Below are 18,823 nucleotides of genomic sequence, written 5' to 3' on the forward strand. Positions count from 1 at the left end.
TCTTATTTTATCAACATTTTCTTATTTCATTACCTTGGCTCATTATTTGTTTTAAGTCAAACACTGCATACTACACTGCATACAGTACAATTCGTTTAATATGTGCAAAACAAAAAAATACAAAATACAGGTGTGAAAAATAGAAAACATTTTAGTTTGAAACATACCAAAATACAAATGTAAAACATAGCAAAATACAAAACTTAGTGACCGCTGGCATCACTGGTGCTTGGCTGTGGGTCGTCTACGTCATCATCAGCTGTTGCAGCGCTCGGGCTGGCGGGAGGATTTGCTCGTTTCATAAACCAGGAGCTGGGGCGGAAACTGTATGACGGAGTGCGTGAGGGAGCGCAAGAGAGACTGCGAATGTACCTGGAGCTGGGGCGGAAACTGTTGTACCCGGCGAGAGGCGCTGCTGGGAGCTGGGGCGGAAACTGTCGTACGCTCAGCTAGCTCAGCTGGGAAACACTTGCCAGTCATAACCAGACGGTTGTAAAGTCGATCGGTCGTAAGTCGCATAGGTCGTAAGTCAACGACTACCTGTATTGTTTTCGGTTGGGTATCTTTGTTTTTTTGTTAAAAGATATTACGGGAAAATGGCTGGATCAATCTTCATGAAACTTTCAGGATAGATGGCCATTGGTCTCAAATAGAACCTCCAGCATTTTGAGGGTCATCCAGTCAAGGTCACCAGAAAAGTCAAAATCATTTTTGTTGTGGCTACTGCCTCATATAAAGGCACTAGCCACTACGTCATCATGCTGTAAGAATGTAAGAGTGTAACAGTCGTGCACTGCACATGTGCATACACGTGTTCTGATTACAATGGCTGGTGAGTGTATACAATTCGGTTCACCATTCAAAATAAATGGACTAGACTAAAGAAATCGCTTTCAGACATGTTTATGCTTATTACAGAGGGAAAGTGTATTCCACTGAGCTCTAGTGCCAGGCCATTTCCGGGAAATAAGACTTTTGGTCATGGTGACAGCGTATGTATGTCAGCCTCGGTTCGGAGGTTTCAGTTTCGAAAACTGTAAGAGGTAAGAGGAGAATAATATAAAAGTACAGACACTTGGTATATTTTACTTCTGTGATTTTTAAATTGTTCATTTTTGGATTACGCTTCATTTTTGTGGCTACTGCCTCATAGAGTAAATATACTGTGGTGCTTGAAAGTTTGTGATCCCTTTAGAATTTTCTATATTTCTGCATAAATATGACCCAAAACATCATCAGATTTTCACACAAGTCCTAAAAGTAGATAAAGAGAACCCAGTTAAACAAATGAGACAAAAATATTATACTTGTTCATTTATTTATTGAGGAAAATGATCCAATATTACATATCTGTGAGTGGCAAAAGTATGTGAACCTTTGCTTTCAGTATCTGGTGTGACCCCCTTGTGCAGCAATAACTGCAACTAAACGTTTCCGGTTACTGTTGATCAGTCCTGCACACTGGCTTGGAGGAATTTTAGCCGGTTCCTCCGTACAGAACAGCTTCAACTCTGGGATGTTGGTGGGTTTCCTCACATGAACTGCTTGCTTCAGGTCCTTCCACAACATTTCGACTGGATTAAGGTCAGGACTTTGACTTGGCCATTCCAAAACATTAACTTTATTCTTCTTTAACCATTCTTTGGTAGAACGACTTGTGTGCTTAGGGTCGTTGTCTTGCTGCATGACCCACCTTCTCTTGAGATTCAGTTCATGGACAGATGTCCTGACATTTTCTTTTAGAATTTGCTGGTATAATTCAGAATTCATTGTTCCATCAATGATGGCAAGCCGTCCTGGCCCACATGCAGCAAAACAGGCCCAAACCATGATACTACCACCACCATGTTTCACAGATGGGATGAGGTTCTTATGCTGGAATGCAGTGTTTTCCTTTCTCCAAACATAATGCCTCTCATTTAAACCAAAAAGTTCTATTTTGGTCTCATCCGTCCACAAAACATTTTTCCAATAGCCTTCTGGCTTGTCCACATAATCTTTAGCAAACTGCAGACGAGCAGCAATGTTCTTTTTGGAAAGCAGTGGCTTTCTCCTTGCAGCCCTGCCATGCACACCATTGTTGTTCAGTGTTCTCCGGATGGTGGACTCATGAACATTAACATTAGCCAATGTGAGAGAGGCCTTCAGTTGCTTAGAAGTTACCCTGGGGTCCTATGTGACCTCGCCGACTATTACATGCCTTGCTCTTGGTCTTGCTCTTGCTCTTTGTTGGTCGACCACTCCTGGGGAGGGTAACAATGGTCTTGAATTTCCTCCATTTGTACACAATCTGTCTGACTGTGGATTGGTGGAGTCCAAACTCTTTAGAGATGGTTTTGTAACCTTTTCCAGCCTGATGAGCATCAACAACGCTTTTTCTGAGATCCTCAGAAATCTCCTTTGTTCGTGCCATGATACACTTCCACAAACATGTGTTGTGAAGATCAGACTTTGATAGATCCCTGTTCTTTAAATAAAACAGGGTACCCACTCACACCTGATTGTCATCCCATTGATTGAAAACACCTGACTCTAATTTCACCTTCAAATTAACTGCTAATCCTAGAGGTTCACATACCTTTGTCACTCACAGATATGTAATATCGGATCATTTTCCTCAATAAATAAATGACCAACTATCATATTTTTGTCTCACTTGTTTAACTGGGTTCTCTTTATCTACTTTTAGGACTTGTGTGAAAATCTGATGATGTTTTAGTGCAGACCTGGGCATTTTACGGCCCGCCGGCCGCATCCGGCCCTTTGGTTCATTCTGACCGGTCCACATAAGGTTAATTAGAAATTACAAAATAAACGTATTTTCTAATTTTACCTCATGTATGGACTGAATGTGCATTGCTTTTATTTTGAAGTTGTGTTCAACAAAAACGCAATGCGTGCGACATGAACATGACATGAAACCATAGACATATAAACATAGACGCCGCCTTCTGTGTAGAATCATATGTCATCCTTGCCGCCATATTGGATGTGGCAAAGTGGAGATTCTTCAACTGTCTCTGGTATAGCGTCTAGACAGTAGCCGAGAATAAAGATGCCTCATTCATGTGCTGCGTTTAACTGTACCAACAGGTTTACCGTCCAAACGAGATCACATGGGATTACCTTTCACAGGTGAGACTGGAAAAATACTTTTCATTGTATTTGGTCATTATAACATAATTTTACAAACAGATTTTCCTGACTTTGTGGCTAATATGAAGTCTCACGCATAATAGCCGCTCGGTGAAACCTGTCTCCAAACAACGAAGTATTTCCTTCGTAACTACGCTGATTGTTGTTAGTTGCTTTGCTAACTTTTCACATACTATGTAGGTTTCCCAAAAATAAAGCCATGAAAAAGCAGTGGGAGACAGCTGTGCTACGGGAAGGGTTTTCTGCTACTCCGTCATCCATGCTCTGCAGTGAACACTTCAGAACGGAGGATTTTGACAGAACAGGTCAGACAGTCAGGATCAGAGAGGGAGCTGTTCCTTCAGTCTTCAGTTTCCCAGCTCATCTCCACCGGGTAGGTGTATAGTTATAAGCAGTGAGAATTAGAGAATACAGTGCCACACTATGATGAATGTTTTTAACCTTTCTGAATGTGAAGGAATCAGGGATGTATTTTGTTTTGGTATGACGTTAGAACCTGGCCGAACTCAGTTTGGCGGTCATTCAGCTCACTTTATTCAACGAGAGTAGGTCTGTGTGGTGACTCAATAAATAAAACAGTAAATTTTTAGTTTCATTCACTATTTCCAGTTTTTCCACTATTTCCATCATTTATCATATTCAGTCTTGTAGGTTGGTTATTGTGGCCTCAGGTTTTGGTAGCTTGCTACGGTATGCCGACTGATTAGCTTACCTGAGCTATCTATCGCATATCTGTCGCTAGTTTGCAGTGTACAGGGTATTTCGCACACTATTTATAACCATCACATTAAAAGTTATGTGTTGTTTTGATGCCTGTTTGTTTCCCAAATATATACTGTACGTGTGTGTCTTAATGGGTGAATAAAAGGCATCGAGTTAAATATTATTGTAGAAAGGGGCTTTATGAAGTTCAGTCCATTTACTTGCATTGGTTTACGGGGAAGATTTGCCACATCCAATATGGCGGACACTCTGACGTATCCCAGCAACGGGGCCACCAGCTCAATGCGGCGTCTATGTTTATATGTCTATGCATGAAATCCCACGAAACCTAATCCCGCGATAACTACTTCCGTAATTTGTCCAGACCAACCACAAACTTGTACGTCATCCTTCAAACGGTCCAGCCAATCACATAGTGTGACGTCACCAGCAGACGCCCGAGCCGATCTCATTATTTTTACAAAATATTACATACACAAGTGTCAATATGCCAAATCCCCCCCTTCATGGCCTGCTCTTCAGAATGAACTGTCCTTGTTACAAAAATCAGGGATGAGAGTTTTCCGCTTTTCGGCGGATTTCCGCTTTTTCTGAGCAAAAATCGATATTATGCCAAATCCGTTGAGATTTTTTTTTTCATTGAGGGGGGTTGGGGTATGTTCCTTCGTGATACTCAAGCGTACGACGATGTTACGTTTACAGTTTCGCCATCTTTAGTCTCGCTAAGTCTCGCGGTAGAATACATGTTTTCTACAAATGTACTTGGCCAAAACATCGCTGGCGAGAGCATGATAGCCAATCATAACAGTTCTTACAAGGGTGTGGGAGAGAACAAAAGCCAATCATAACAGTTCTTACAAAAGTACCCGCATCGTTCTATTTTATCGAAACTTGCACATGTTCATCGTCGCTGCGCTTCAAAAATATGTTTCTCTTTCGTATCGGCTTTTTTACTCAAAATGCCGAATACAATTGACAAGCGAGACGAAGCAAAGGTACGTGAAATCGATGCTGGTATAAAAAACAGAGAGACAAGCTGACAAGCTTTTGTCTTTGGCCAAAAAGCTGAAGAAGAAGTCGAAATGATTAAATGAAAATGAGAAGTGACTGTGAACTATAAATAATTGTATAAAGTGTACATAGACATTATCCCATCAACTTAGCATTCGTTTGATTTAATACATTGAACATGTATATGATGGTCAGTAAATCTGAATTAATGCTGACAGTTTTGAAAACTTAAATATTTCAAAAGACTTTTTGAAATCATATGCAATTAATGAGGACATAGGGTGACTGACCTTTTCTCCCTAAGAAATTTTATTTAATATATGAACATTTTGATAATTAATAAAACTTACGTTTAATGTGAATTTAGTTTGTCTTTTTTGTTGATCATAAATTATAACCATACCCTTGAATGTAGAATGTGATTTTATTTTGAATTCAAACAATACTCCTATTGATTTGAAACATATTTTCATGTAAATATATAAAAAAGACAACAGATTTTTTATCTACTACAGCTCAGATTGCAGGAAAAGTGGTTTGTAAGGCCTTATTTTTCAAAATTTTCCTGGGGTGGTATCCCTCCCAGACCCCCGGCTTCGGGCGCCATCTTGTTTTCTGCTTTTTTGGTGACCACCCACTCTCATCCCTGAAAAATGTCTGAAATATATAAACAATCCCCATGCAAATATACTGTACACATTCATAGCAGAAGTTAACCTTTCATAAACCCCTCGGGGGTTTTTTTTGTTTGTTTGTTTTTTTTCCATTTTACATATATTGTGTATATATATGTGTATTTGATAAGTTTTCTTTTTAGATTATATTTTCAGAGGAGGTGTGATTTTATGTTGTAATATAAAATAATTCTGTTTATGTTTGAATTTAATAAAAAAAAAAATCTGATTCCTACACACGAATCGACTGATGATCATCTGTCAGCTGTGCTTCGCATCTCCACCTCAGACATTCAACCTGACTCTGATGCACTCGTTAAAGCCCAACAGAGACTAGAGTTCTCTCACTGAACAAATAAAAAACTGAAAAACACCAAATGAGGTGATTAGACTACAAATGCGGGCATCATTATTATAATATGATGTATCTTGCTTGATATTTGGAGCAGAAAGACAATATTGTGATGTCTTTATTGTGTTTTGGGGTGAATGTGACTGAAAAAAAATGGTACAAACGTTCACATTTTGTTAACCATTGTTTTGGGAAATTTGATTGAATAAATGGCATTTTTGTAAGGCAACCTCATTTTTTCCATACTCTTACCAGTCTTAGCAGCTTGTAAAAACAATGTTATTTACTGCTTTATATAAAGAAATACAATTAATATTATGCAGAATTTAGTTCAGCCTTTTGGTCCGGCCCTCCACTAAATTTTTTGTTTCTCATGTGGCCCCATGGAAAAAATAATTGCCCACCCCTGATTTAGGTCATATTTATGTGGAAATATAGAACATTCTAAAGGGTTCACAAAACTTTCAAGAACCACTGTATATGCTATATTTACTGTATGGACATGGTATCAGAAAACAATTTTATTTATAAGCAGTAGCCACATGTACCCATAGGGTACCTTTTTTTTTTTTTTTTTTGCAATATCTTCCTTCATATTCATTATAAGTGCTACCGGACGAGGTTTGTTTTTTCTGGCAACATTTGTTCATTATTAATTCTAGTGCATACAGTATGTCCGTTTCAAATTTACACAATGTTTGAATTTGTACAAATAAATAAATATACAATGTATAAAAGTTTCTGGATACTATATTAAAAATATACATACACTGTATACACTCACGTATATTTGTCAAACATCAAAATGGGAAAAATTGTGACGTCAGAGTGTGACTTTCTTTCCCTGTGGCATGGGTGTTGGTTTGAGCTGGATGGACTGGTTTGAGTATTTCAGAAACTGCTGACCTCCTGGGGTTTCACACACAACAGTCTCTCGAGTTTACACAGACAAAATGGTGCGAAAAACAAAAAACATTAACACTGAGTGACTGACAGTTCTGTGGGTGGAAACAAACGCCTTATTGATAAGAGAGGTCAGAAGAAAATGATCAGATTTGTTCGATCTTGTTTTGTCAGGAAGGATATAGTAACTCATATAATCACTCTTTACAACCGTGGTGAGCAGAAAAGCATCTCAGCATGCAACAGCAGAAGAACACATTGGGTTCCACTCCTGCAGCCAAGAACAGGCATCTTAGAATCAAGAACAAGTTCCTATTAAAGTGGCCTGTGAGTGTATGTAAAGGTAATATAAAAAGGAATCAAGTTCTATATTGCACTTTGCATGTTTTAGCAAAGATGTTGGAATTGGTTGGGAAGATTTCACGCAACAAGTAACAATCATGATCAAAGTGCAGGACCTTCATAAAAAACTCAGGGAATTTTAACAGTCAACTGGAGAGAGCTGTGGAGCCATACTACAAAAACCCTAAACGTCCCTGTCAGTACAGTTAGTTTGATAATATGGAGGTGGAAAATGAATGGAACCAAAATTAAGCATCCCTGAACAAGCGTCAAGTCAAGTCAAGTTTATTTCTATCGCGCTTTTAACAATCGACATTGTCGCAAAGCAGCTTTACAGAATTTGAAAGACTTTAAACCTGAGCTAATTTTATCCCTAATCTATCCCCAGTGAGCAAGCCTGTGGTGACTGTGGCGAGGAAAAACTCCCTCAGATGACATGAGGAAGAAACCTCGAGAGGAACCAGACTCAAAAGGGAACCCATCCTCATTTGGGTGACAACAGACAACGTGATTATAACATTTTTTAACAGTTTTATGAAGTCTGTTTTGTTGATGTTATAACTCTTCATTGATGGAAACTTAAGTGCAAAACTGTTCATGACAATTGAAGTCCTAAAGTTAAAGTCGACTGTAGTCCTCAGCCATAAAAGCATTACTGTAAGTGTCCAGAGTGTCTTCCAAGTGTGACTTTCGACTGTCCATATGGGGCCGTCCTCTACAGGAGCGATGTGATGAGACTCCAACCAGACGTAGGGCATCAGGATGGATCAGGCAGGTCCGAGGAGCAGAAGAGGTCAGCATCTCGATCTCAGGATTGACATGTAACTCAGAGGGACAGACAGAGTGAGGGGGGAGAAAAAGAGAGAAAACAGAGGTTGTTAGGTATGCCTAATGTTACCTGATGAGTAAGAACATTGTTAGGACTGGGACTGTTTTGGCCTCTAGAGGCCGCTGTTATTTCCTTTTCGTGTCATGTTTGTTTTGACCTCTAGAGGCCGCCACTGTTCCTGTGTTTTGTGTTTGTGTTAATTGCCTGTTTAGTCCTGATTATTTTCACCTGTGTTCAATTTAGTTTGTGTATTTATACCCCCTGAGTTCAGTCCTCTTGTCACGGAGTCTTTGTGCTGTTATGGTTGTCTCCAGTTTCCTCTGTACCGTGTTCTTTGTTTTGCATTTTGCTTTTCTTTTGGACCTAGTAGTTACTGTGTTTTTGGATCTTCTGAGCTTTGGTATTTTTGCCTTTTCTTTTCTGTTTTTTTGGCTTTTGTTTTGTACTTTTGGATTTTTTTTTTTCCCTTATCTTCTGAGCGTTTTTGGATTTTTATTTTTTGGATTTTTTGTGTACATATTGTAAATAAACCTTTTTGATACTTTTTCTACTTCCGCCTCATGCCTCTGCATTTGAGTCATCCCCCTGGTGGCCTAGTGGGGGTTTGCTGGATTATCACTCCAACGAACCAGGTTCGAATCCCAGCAAAACCCTAACAAACATATTGCACTGAGTACAAGCAGAGACTCCGGCAAAGCTAACTATGACAGCATAACTAAAAGGGGAGAGCCAGAAGGTAACACAGGCATGAGGGCGTCCTGGGACATAAAGCAGCAGCCACTACACCGTCAACAAACTCGAGTGAGCAAGCGAGTGGGGGACTGACAGCATCCATACATCCCAGTTTACCAAAACACTATGTCTGAGGACCCTCCAGATCTACTCCCTTACCTGATAAATGCTATTAACAAACGGCTTGACTAAACAGATGTGTTTTCAGCCTAGACTTAAACGCTGAGACTGTCTGATTCCCGAACACTACTTGGAAGGCTGTTCCATAACAAGTGTGCCATGAAAGATTTCACAACATGCTTTCAGAATAATCAAAAAGAAGGCGAAATAGAAAGGAGCAGACACTTAAAAAGAGTTGCAGGATGAGCTGAAGGCAGCAGAAACAACATTTAAACAGAGAACTGCACCACAATCACCTCTAATCTTACACCTCATACAAAACTTCTCTGCTGAAAAAGCAGCACAGAGACACACATCTAAAATTTGCACACTAAATTTTGCTTGTGTGCAAAGAAGAACTCTTAGTTTTGGAACGAAAGATGAAACAAAAACAGATCTCTTTGGCAATAATAATTTACGGTAGCTCATCACGTTTGGAGAAAGATGGATTTTGCATGTTTTTGTGTCTGATCCAAAGAACACCATACCTACACTGAAGTACAGAGGTGAGAGTATCATAATAGAGAGCTGCTTCTCTTCTCTGCACACAGTACTGCAGCTTTACACGTCATCGGAGGAGTCGTGAAACTGAATCTGGCAAAAATATGATGTTTTAACAAGACAACAACCCCAAACAGATTGACTGACTGACAGACAGACAGGCAGACAGACAGATGGATAACTTTATTGATCCTTGAGGGAAGCTGTTTTGTCATAGCAGCAGACAATTACAGATATTACACATGACATCGGAGACAACAAATACTAACAAGACACATTTATCTGTAAGTCAATAAATAAAGCTCGATGCACACAGCATTGTGCGGAATAGAGTGTCCAGGTGATAATATCACAAAATCCAGGGAGTTGCAAGTGCAGAAGTCTTTAACAGATAAAAAACTAGTAAACAAAGACAGGATAAGAACCAAGAACCTAGAAAAACTTTAAAAAAAAAAAAGGATTAGATGACAGCCAGACAGGGCATAAGAAAAGGAAGGGAAGGAAAGGGACATTTTCAACATGAACACCAAAACTACTCGCAGTACAAACACTACTACACTACAATGCCACTATAACAAACTCTTTTACTATGAACTTTTGCATACAACAAAATAAGTTTGTGTTTGAGTCTTTAAAAAAAAAATCACTGTGTCACGTCCACACACTTTGGAATACCATTAGGACTAATTACCATGCACCTGTTCTGGATTAGAGTGCAATCACAGCGCGCCCTTATAAGGACTCTCTAAACACGCAGACTTGGTGAAGTATACATGCTGTACGTGGTGTCTCACATTACCAAGCCTTATATCTGTGTATTACCTTTCTGATTTTGACTTTGTTTTGTGTATACTTGACTTGCAAGTGACGTCAAAGCAAAATAGAAACCCGGATGTCAGCCATGTTGGTGGATATACAAATGCGGGGTCAAGCGACATTCCATACAAAACATAGTCACAGGTGCCCAACTCTCTTTGTTTTTCCACTGCTTTAAGAGTTCTTTTAGCTCTGCCAGATCTTTGTGTTGTATATGGTTGTGGTCACAACAGTACTCGTGACCGTGGCACGTTCCGATTTTTTTAGAATTCTGTCCATGATTTGGAAAGAGGGTGAGGAAACTCTGAGGCTTAGTACGGAGAGGAGACGAGCATGGCTGAACAATATCGGCAGGGCTGATCTAACAGAGGCTAACACCAAAACAGCTCATGTTCGCAGTGATCATTTTATCACAGGTGAGATTCAAAAGCTTTCTCGATAATATCATGGAAGAATTTTATTTTGTGTTGCTAGAATCTTGCTATAAAACGAGTGCTCTCTTGTCGTGGTTCACTCGGTCATTGTTATAATTTTAACGCGTGTATTACCATTTTGCTTCAAGGAGCACCAGCAAAATTATATGATAGAAACAATCCAGACTGGGCACCCACTCAGAAGATGGGCTATGTTTTGTCCAAGGTCAGATTTGATTCTTCGGCAGCCAAACCCGATAGAATGTGATATCTGGGTACTCAATGGTTGGTAGAAGCATCTTATCTTCAGAAAAGTCTGAGTTTTTAAATAATATGGGTCAAACCCACACATATCTATCTTCTCTTTGTATCGGATCTTCGCTCGACTGCTCAAATCATGGTAATACTGAGAAAATTCAGCATTGTTTACAGACACGCTTTCAGCGGCTGCCATCCGAGTTGCTTTGTATATCCACCATCATGGCGGATGCTCATGACATAGCACATTTTGATCATGTGGTTGCAAGTCATCTATATGTTCACTTGTGTTCAGGACAAGGAAATGCGTTTTTAACGGCCAGAACGAAACGCCACTGCATCGTATGTAGCTGTGGGTGAGAAGCAAATTTTGTCCATTTTTCACTGTAAAGTCATTTGGAATATACGCATGGAGCACTCACCTACTTTTATTTCACTTTGTCCTAAGTGGTGTACCCTATAGGCTAACCATATATTTTAGCAAAATAAAATTACTTAGATTCTTTAAAATTACTTAGAAAATATATGCTTATTTTGAATTTGATGTCAGCAACACATTTCAAAAAAGTTGGGACAGGGGCATGTTTACCACTGTGTTGCATCACCTCTACTTTTAACAACACTCTGTAAATGTTTGGGAACTGCTGCTGTAGTTTTGAAAAAGAAATGCCTTCTTGCCTGATATACAATTTCAGTTGCTCAACAGTTCAGGGTCTCCTTTGTCGTATTTTGCGCTTCATAATGCATCAAATGTTTAAAATGGGAGACAGGTCTGGACTGCAGGCAGGCCAGTTTAGCACCTGGACTCTTTTACTATGGAGCCATGCAGTTTTAATATGTGCAGAAAGCAGTTTGGCATTGTCTTGCTGAAAGAAGGAAGGCCTTCCCTGAAAAAGGTTTTGTCTGGATGGCAGCATATTGCTCTGAAACGTGTATATATTATTCAGCATTAATGATGCCTTCCCAGATGTACAAGCTATCCATGTCATGTGCACTAATGCTCCCTCATACCATCTCAGATGCTGGCTTTTGAACTGTGCACTGATAACAAGCCGGATGGTCCCTCTCCTCTTTAGCCTGGAGGACGTGGTGTCCATGATTTCTAAAAAGAATTTCTGCTTTTGATTCGTCAGACCTCAGGACAGTTTTCCACTTCGCTTCAGTCCATCATAAAAGAGCTCGGGCCCAGAGAAGGTGGCGGTGTTTCTGGATATTGTTTATATCTGGTTTTAACTTGCATTTGTGGATGCAGTAATGAAGTGTTTTCACAGACGATAGTTTTCTGAAGTGTTCCTGAGCCCATACAGTGATTTCCACTACAGACATGTGTCTGTTTTTAATGCAGTGTCTCCTGAGGGCCTGAAGATCACAGGCATCCAATGTCAGTTTTCAGCCTTGTCTCTTGCACACAGAGATTTCTCCAGATTCTCTGAATCTTTTAATGATATTATGTATCATAGATGATGTGATCCTCAAATTCTTTGCAATTTTACACTGAGGAACGTTATTCTTAAATGGTTGCACTGTTTGCCCATGCAGTCTTTCACAGAGCGGTGAACCCCTCCCCATCTTTACTTCTGAGAGACTCTGCCTCTCTGGGATGCTCTTTTTATACCCAATCATGTTATTGACCTGTTGCCAATTAACCAGATTAGGGTTTTTTTTGTTTTTGTTTTGTTTTTTGCATTGCACAACATTTTCAGTCTTTTGTTGCCCTGTCCCAACTTTTCTGAAACATGTTGCAGATATCAAATTCAAAATGAGCATATATTTTTCAAAGAACAATAAAATTTCTAAGTTTCAACACTTGATATGTTGTCTTTGTACTATTTTCAATGAAATATAGGGTTTCCATAATTTGCAAATCTTCACATTCTGTTTATATTTATGTTTTACACAGCGTCACCCAGTGTAGGATTGCAGCTAAATTGGTTTCTTTTTAATTTTACATTTTCCTAACAATCCACATAGTCAAGCAACTGAATCGAAGGAAATAAATAGCCTGTTAGCTAATTTGTTTTTTCCAGTGCTAACTTCTATGCACATAGTGCATATGATCTCTCCAAAATACACCCAAAAGTAAAATTTTTCAAAATACATGAGGCAAAAAAAACAGAAGAAGGAGTTTTGCAAAAACACACTGATCACTGAGATTCCCATAGGAATGAATGAACTTCTTGTTGCCTTGTGTCTATACACAGAGAATACAATTGTACAGTGGTGCTTGAAAGTTTGTGAACCCTTTAGAATTTTCTATATTTCTGCATAAATATGACCTAAAGCATCATCAGATTTTCACACACGTCCAAAAAGTAGATAAAGAGAACCCAGTTAAACAAATGAGACAAAAATATTATACTTGGTCATTTATTTATTGAGGAAAATGATCCAATATTACATATCTGTGAGTGGCAAAAGTATGTGAACATCTAGGATTAGCAGTTCATTTGAAGGTGAAATTAGAGTCAGGTGTTTTCAATCAATGGGATGACAATCAGGTGTGAGTGGGCACCCTGTTTTTTTTAAAGAACAGGGATCTATCAAAGTCTGATCTTCACAACACATGTTTGTATCATGGCACGAACAAAGGAGATTTCTGAGGACCTCAGAAAAAGCGTTGTTGATGCTCATCAGGCTGGAAAAGGTTACAAAACCATCCCTAAAGAGTTTGGGCTCCATCAATCCACAGCCAGACAGATTGTGTACAAATGGAGGAAATTCAAGACCATTGTTACCTTCCCCAGGAGTGGGCAACCAACAAAGATCACTCCAAGAGCAAGGCGTGTAATAGTCAGCAAGGTCATAAAGGACCCCAGGGTAACTTCTAAGCAACTGAAGGCCTCTCTCACATTGGCTAATATTAATGTTCATGAGTCCACCATCATGTAGGGTCATGCAGCAAGACAACGACCCTAAGCACAGAAGTCGTTCTACCAAAGAATGGTTAAAGAAGAATAAAGTTAATGTTTTGGAATGGCCAAGTCAAAGTCCTGACCTTAATCCAATTGAAATGTTGTGGAAGGACCTGAAGCGAGTAGTTCATGTGAGGAAACCCACCAACATCCCAGAGTTGAAGCTGTTCTGTACGGAGGAATGGGCTAAAATTCCTCCAAGCCGGTGTGCAGGACTGATCAACAGTTACCGGAAATGTTTAGTTGCAGTTATTGCTGCACAAGGGGATCACACCAGATACTGAAAGCAAAGGTTCATGTACTTTTGCCACTCACAGATATGTAATATTGGATCATTTTTCTCAATAAATAAATAAATGACCAAGTATAATATTTTTGTCTCATTTGTTTAACTGGGTTCTCTTTATCTACTTTTATGACTTGTGTGAAAATCTGATGATGTTTTAGGTCTTATTTATGCAGAAATACAGAAAATTCTAAAGGGTTCACAAACTTTCAAGCACCACTGTATGTAGAAACGAGGTGGAAATATCGACAAACGAATAAATGTAGGCAGTCTGAGGGAGGTAGATAATGTGCAGAGTAGAAAGTTGGTGTGTTGGTGGTGTTGTGCATGAGTTAATTGTATGGACATGTCTCTGTAACCCTTTTTACACAGATATTCCATAATATTGGCATAAAGAAGGCAGTTCAATATTCTGGCTTATTATTAGTAAATATTAGTGATTTACATAGAACTAAATAAAGCCTGCATGAAGTCGCACCAGTGTGTGTTTACATTGCAAGCTGATGTTCCGCAACCAGAGGGGTGACGTGTTACAACGGTACGTCAGCATCTAGAGTGAAGTATCTAAGCATCGGAAATATGAATACCCTGATCATATCAGTGCTGCTTTCAAAACAACGGTGGGTGATCTGAGTGTTGAGGTGCTTTCGTTAGCCATGCACATTTCTACCACTCTTCAAACACAAGCAAAGATGCTGAGCATCATATCCAGCATGTAATTACTTCTGTTAAATAATTCATGTTTAAGGGAAGTAGTAGCCTCAATATATCAGCTATAACATGTTTGTGTCCTTTAGCTGAGACACATTTTTTGGGGAAAAAAATCTGTCACAGAAAATCGCACTCACAAACAGAGAGAGAGAGGTAATGAAGAAGAGAGATTTGTGTAAGCAACATGTTTGTGGTTCAGAAATATATTAGAGGAGCAAGTGAAGAGAAGTAGGAAGCGATTCGAGGCAGAAAGGTGTGCAGACCTTAGGCCCTGGTCACACTACAGCTTGTGATGGGTTTGTGAATACTTGGCGATGAAAAGCTGGTAGCATCACCACCAATCGTGCAATGCACAGCGAATGTTCTCCAAGCTTCACGAGGAGTTTTTTTGGTGTGTCTCCACCTCGTGAGTCAACAAAAACGTCGCAAAAAATTTCAGTACATTCATTGAAATTTGGTGCCGATGTTTTCATTGGCAAACAGTTTCATTGGGTTTGGAAATATTTCCCGAAAATCAGGGACTCTTTGTCAAGGCTCCTGAGGTGTATTTGTCTCAAATCCATGTCCCCGATGCTCACGGGAGCCTCATCAATACAGTAGCTCGGCATTGCCTAACCTTCCCCGAGACTTAAAAAGTGCATTTACATTTGGGCATCCTTTTGGAGCATATTGTGTGTGTGCTTGGGACCCAGTCATTATGGGAAACACCTGATACTGATTTGAGTGCAATCAGCACGCACATATAAGGATGTTGTTTTCACATAGACTTTGGAAGTATTCTGTCATGTATGCAGCGGTTGACGGATCTTAGCGTAGGATGAGTATTTATTAGCAGGCATGATGTTTGCAAAAAAAAAAAATGAGGCAAGGTCAGAGTAACAATTCCAGACTAAAGCAGCAGCATAAACATGGCCAGAAACAAATGCAACAGTGATACACTGCAAAAAATTGAAAACTGAATTTGAGGAGAAAATTACTGAATACTAGTGAAATGATCTTGCTGCATGGACAGATATTTTTACTTGATAAGACATCTTAGAATAAGTTGGTTGCAATCTAGAACTAGGTTGAACAATCTCAGAATTAGCGTCTTGTATTCTTCTAATAGAAAATGCTAGATCGTTTCAACTATTTTTAAGATATTTTCACTTGCTAAGCTATCATTTTTTGCAGTGTAATGATAATACTTTGCAAAGCCTCTGTGTTTGCTCCGGTGGCCTGCTCAACCACCAACCCCCACTCCTGCATCCAGCCCACAATGGAAGCGCTATAGGCGGAACATGCGGAAGCAGAAGAGGGGCAAGCGCGGAGGTATCCAGGCTAGGCTAGCGGCTAGCCCTCACTGGCTGGCTATCCCTACCATCACTCTGGCCAACGTATGCTCGCTGGACAACAAGCTGGATTATGTCCGCCTGCTCCGCTCATCTTATAAGTCTGTGAGTGAGTGTTATGTCCTCGTGTTTGTGGAAACATGGCTTAACGACAGCGTCCCAGACTGTGCCATTCAGCTAGCCCGGCTAACATGCTACCGGTCAGACAGAGCGCTAGTCGAGGGGGGTAAGACTCGCGGCAGAGGACTCTGTGTTTACATCAGTGATGCCTGGTGCCGCAATGCTGTTGTGGTCTGCAAACACTGCTCACCACTGGTAGCAATATAACAGTGTCCTTACATGCGTGTGCTGATTGCACTCAAATCAGCATCAGGTGTTTCCCATAACAACTGGGTCCTGTGGGCGTGCAAAGGTGTGACAGTCAAGTGTTCACCTGATGTGTGACCACAACTTTTAGCTCACCTGTATATCACCATGCATCGTCACCAAAACACCTCATTTTCATTGCATCACAAAGCATCGCGAGCTGTAGTGTGACCGCAGACGCCATAGACAAAGCTGTCTGAATTCATGCTGATCTCAGAAAAATGAATGTCAATGGCAAAAATGTCACACCCCGGTTCCGCTATGCTGGCTGTCCCTTTTACACAGACATCAATTCCCATGTTGTTATTCCCAAGTGTTCTGGCTCAGAGGCAGAACAATACAGTGGTGCTTGAAAGTTTGTGAAACCTTTACAATTTATATTTCTGCATAAATATGACCTAAAACATCATCAGAGTTTCACACAAGTCCTAAAAGTAGATAAAGAGAACCCAGTTAAACAAATGAGACAAAAATATTATACTTGGTCATTTATTTACTGAGGAAAATGATCCAATATTACATATCTGTGAGTGGCAAAAGTATGTGAACATCTAGGATTAGCAGTTAATTTGAAGGTGAAATTAGAGTCAGGTGTTTTCAATCAATGGGATGACAATCAGGTGTGAGTGGGCACCCTGTTTTATTTAAAGAACAGGGATCTATCAAAGTCTGATCTTCACAACACATGTTTGTGGAAGCGTATCATGGCATGAACAAAGGAGATTTCTGAGGACCTCAGAAAAAGCGTTGTTGATGCTCATCAGGCTGGAAAAGGTTACAAAACCATCTGTAAAGAGTTTGGACTCCACCAATCCACAGTCAGACAGACTGTGTACAAATGGAGGAAATTCAAGACCATTGTTATCCTCCCCAGGAGTGGTCGACCAACAAAGAGCAAGACGTGTAATAGTCAGCGAGGTCACAAAGGACCCCAGGGTAACTTCTAAGCAACTGAAGGCCTCTCTCTTAGATGGCACTGCATCACATACAGGTATGCTTCTGTATTGGAAATCACAAAATGGGCTCAGGAATATTTCCAGAGAACATTATCTGTGAACACAATTCACCGTGCCATCCACCGTTGCCAGCTAAAACTCTATAGTTCAAAGAAGAAGCCGCATCTAAACATGATCCAGAAGCACAGATGTCTTCTCTGGGCCAAGGCTCATTTAAAATGGACTGTGGCAAAGTGGAAAACTGTTCTGTGGTCAGACGAATCAAAATTTGAAGTTTTTTATGGAATTCAGGGACGCCGTGTCATTCGGACAAAAGAGGAGAAGGACGACCCAAGTTGTTATCAGCGCTCAGTTCAGAAGCCTGCATCTCTGATGGTATGGGGTTGCATTAGTGCGTGTGGCATGGGCAGCTTACACATCTGGAAAGACACCATCAATGCTGAAAGGTATATCCAGGTTCTAGAGCAACATATGCTCCCATCCAGACGACGTCTCTTTCAGGGAAGACCTTGCATTTTCCAACATGATAATGCCAAACCACATACTGCATCAATTACAGCATCATGGCTGCGCAGAAGAAGGGTCCGGGTACTGAACTGGCCAGCCTGCAGTCCAGATCTTTCATCCATAGAAAACATTTGACGCATCATAAAATGGAAGATACGACAAAAAAGACCTAAGACAGTTGAGCAACTAGAATCCTACATTAGACAAGAATGGGTTAACATTCCTATCCCTAAACTTGAGCAACTTGTCTCCTCAGTCCCCAGACGTTTACAGACTGTTGTAAAGAGAAAAGGGGATGTCTCACAGTGGTAAACATGGCCTTGTCCCAACTTTTTTGAGATGTGTTGTTGTCATGAAATTTAAAATAACCTAATTTTTATCTTTAAATGATACATTTTCTCAGTTTAAACATTTGATATGTCATCTATGTTCTATTCTGAATAAAATATGGAATTTTGAAACTTCCACATCATTGCATTCCGTTTTTATTTACAATTTGTACTTTGTCCCAACTTTTTTGGAATCAGGGTTGTACCAAAGAATGTTTAAAGAAGAATAAAGTTAATGTTTTGGAATGGCCAAGTCAAAGTCCTGACCTTAATCCAATCGAAATATTGTGGAAGGACCTGAAGCAAGCAGTTCATGTGAGGAAACCCACCAACATCCCAGAGTTGAAGCTGTTCTGTACGGAGGAATGGGCTAAAATTCCTCCAAGCCGGTGTGCAGGACTGATCAACAGTTACCGGAAATGTTTAGTTGCAGTTATTGCTGCACAAGGGGGTCACACCAGATACTTTTGCCACTCACAGATATGTAATATTGGATCATTTTCCTCAATAAATAAATGACCAAGTATAATATTTTTGTCTCATTTGTTTAACTGGG

Source organism: Neoarius graeffei, chromosome 1 (assembly GCF_027579695.1).
Source record: "Neoarius graeffei isolate fNeoGra1 chromosome 1, fNeoGra1.pri, whole genome shotgun sequence".
Taxonomy (NCBI): Eukaryota; Metazoa; Chordata; class Actinopteri; order Siluriformes; family Ariidae; genus Neoarius; species Neoarius graeffei.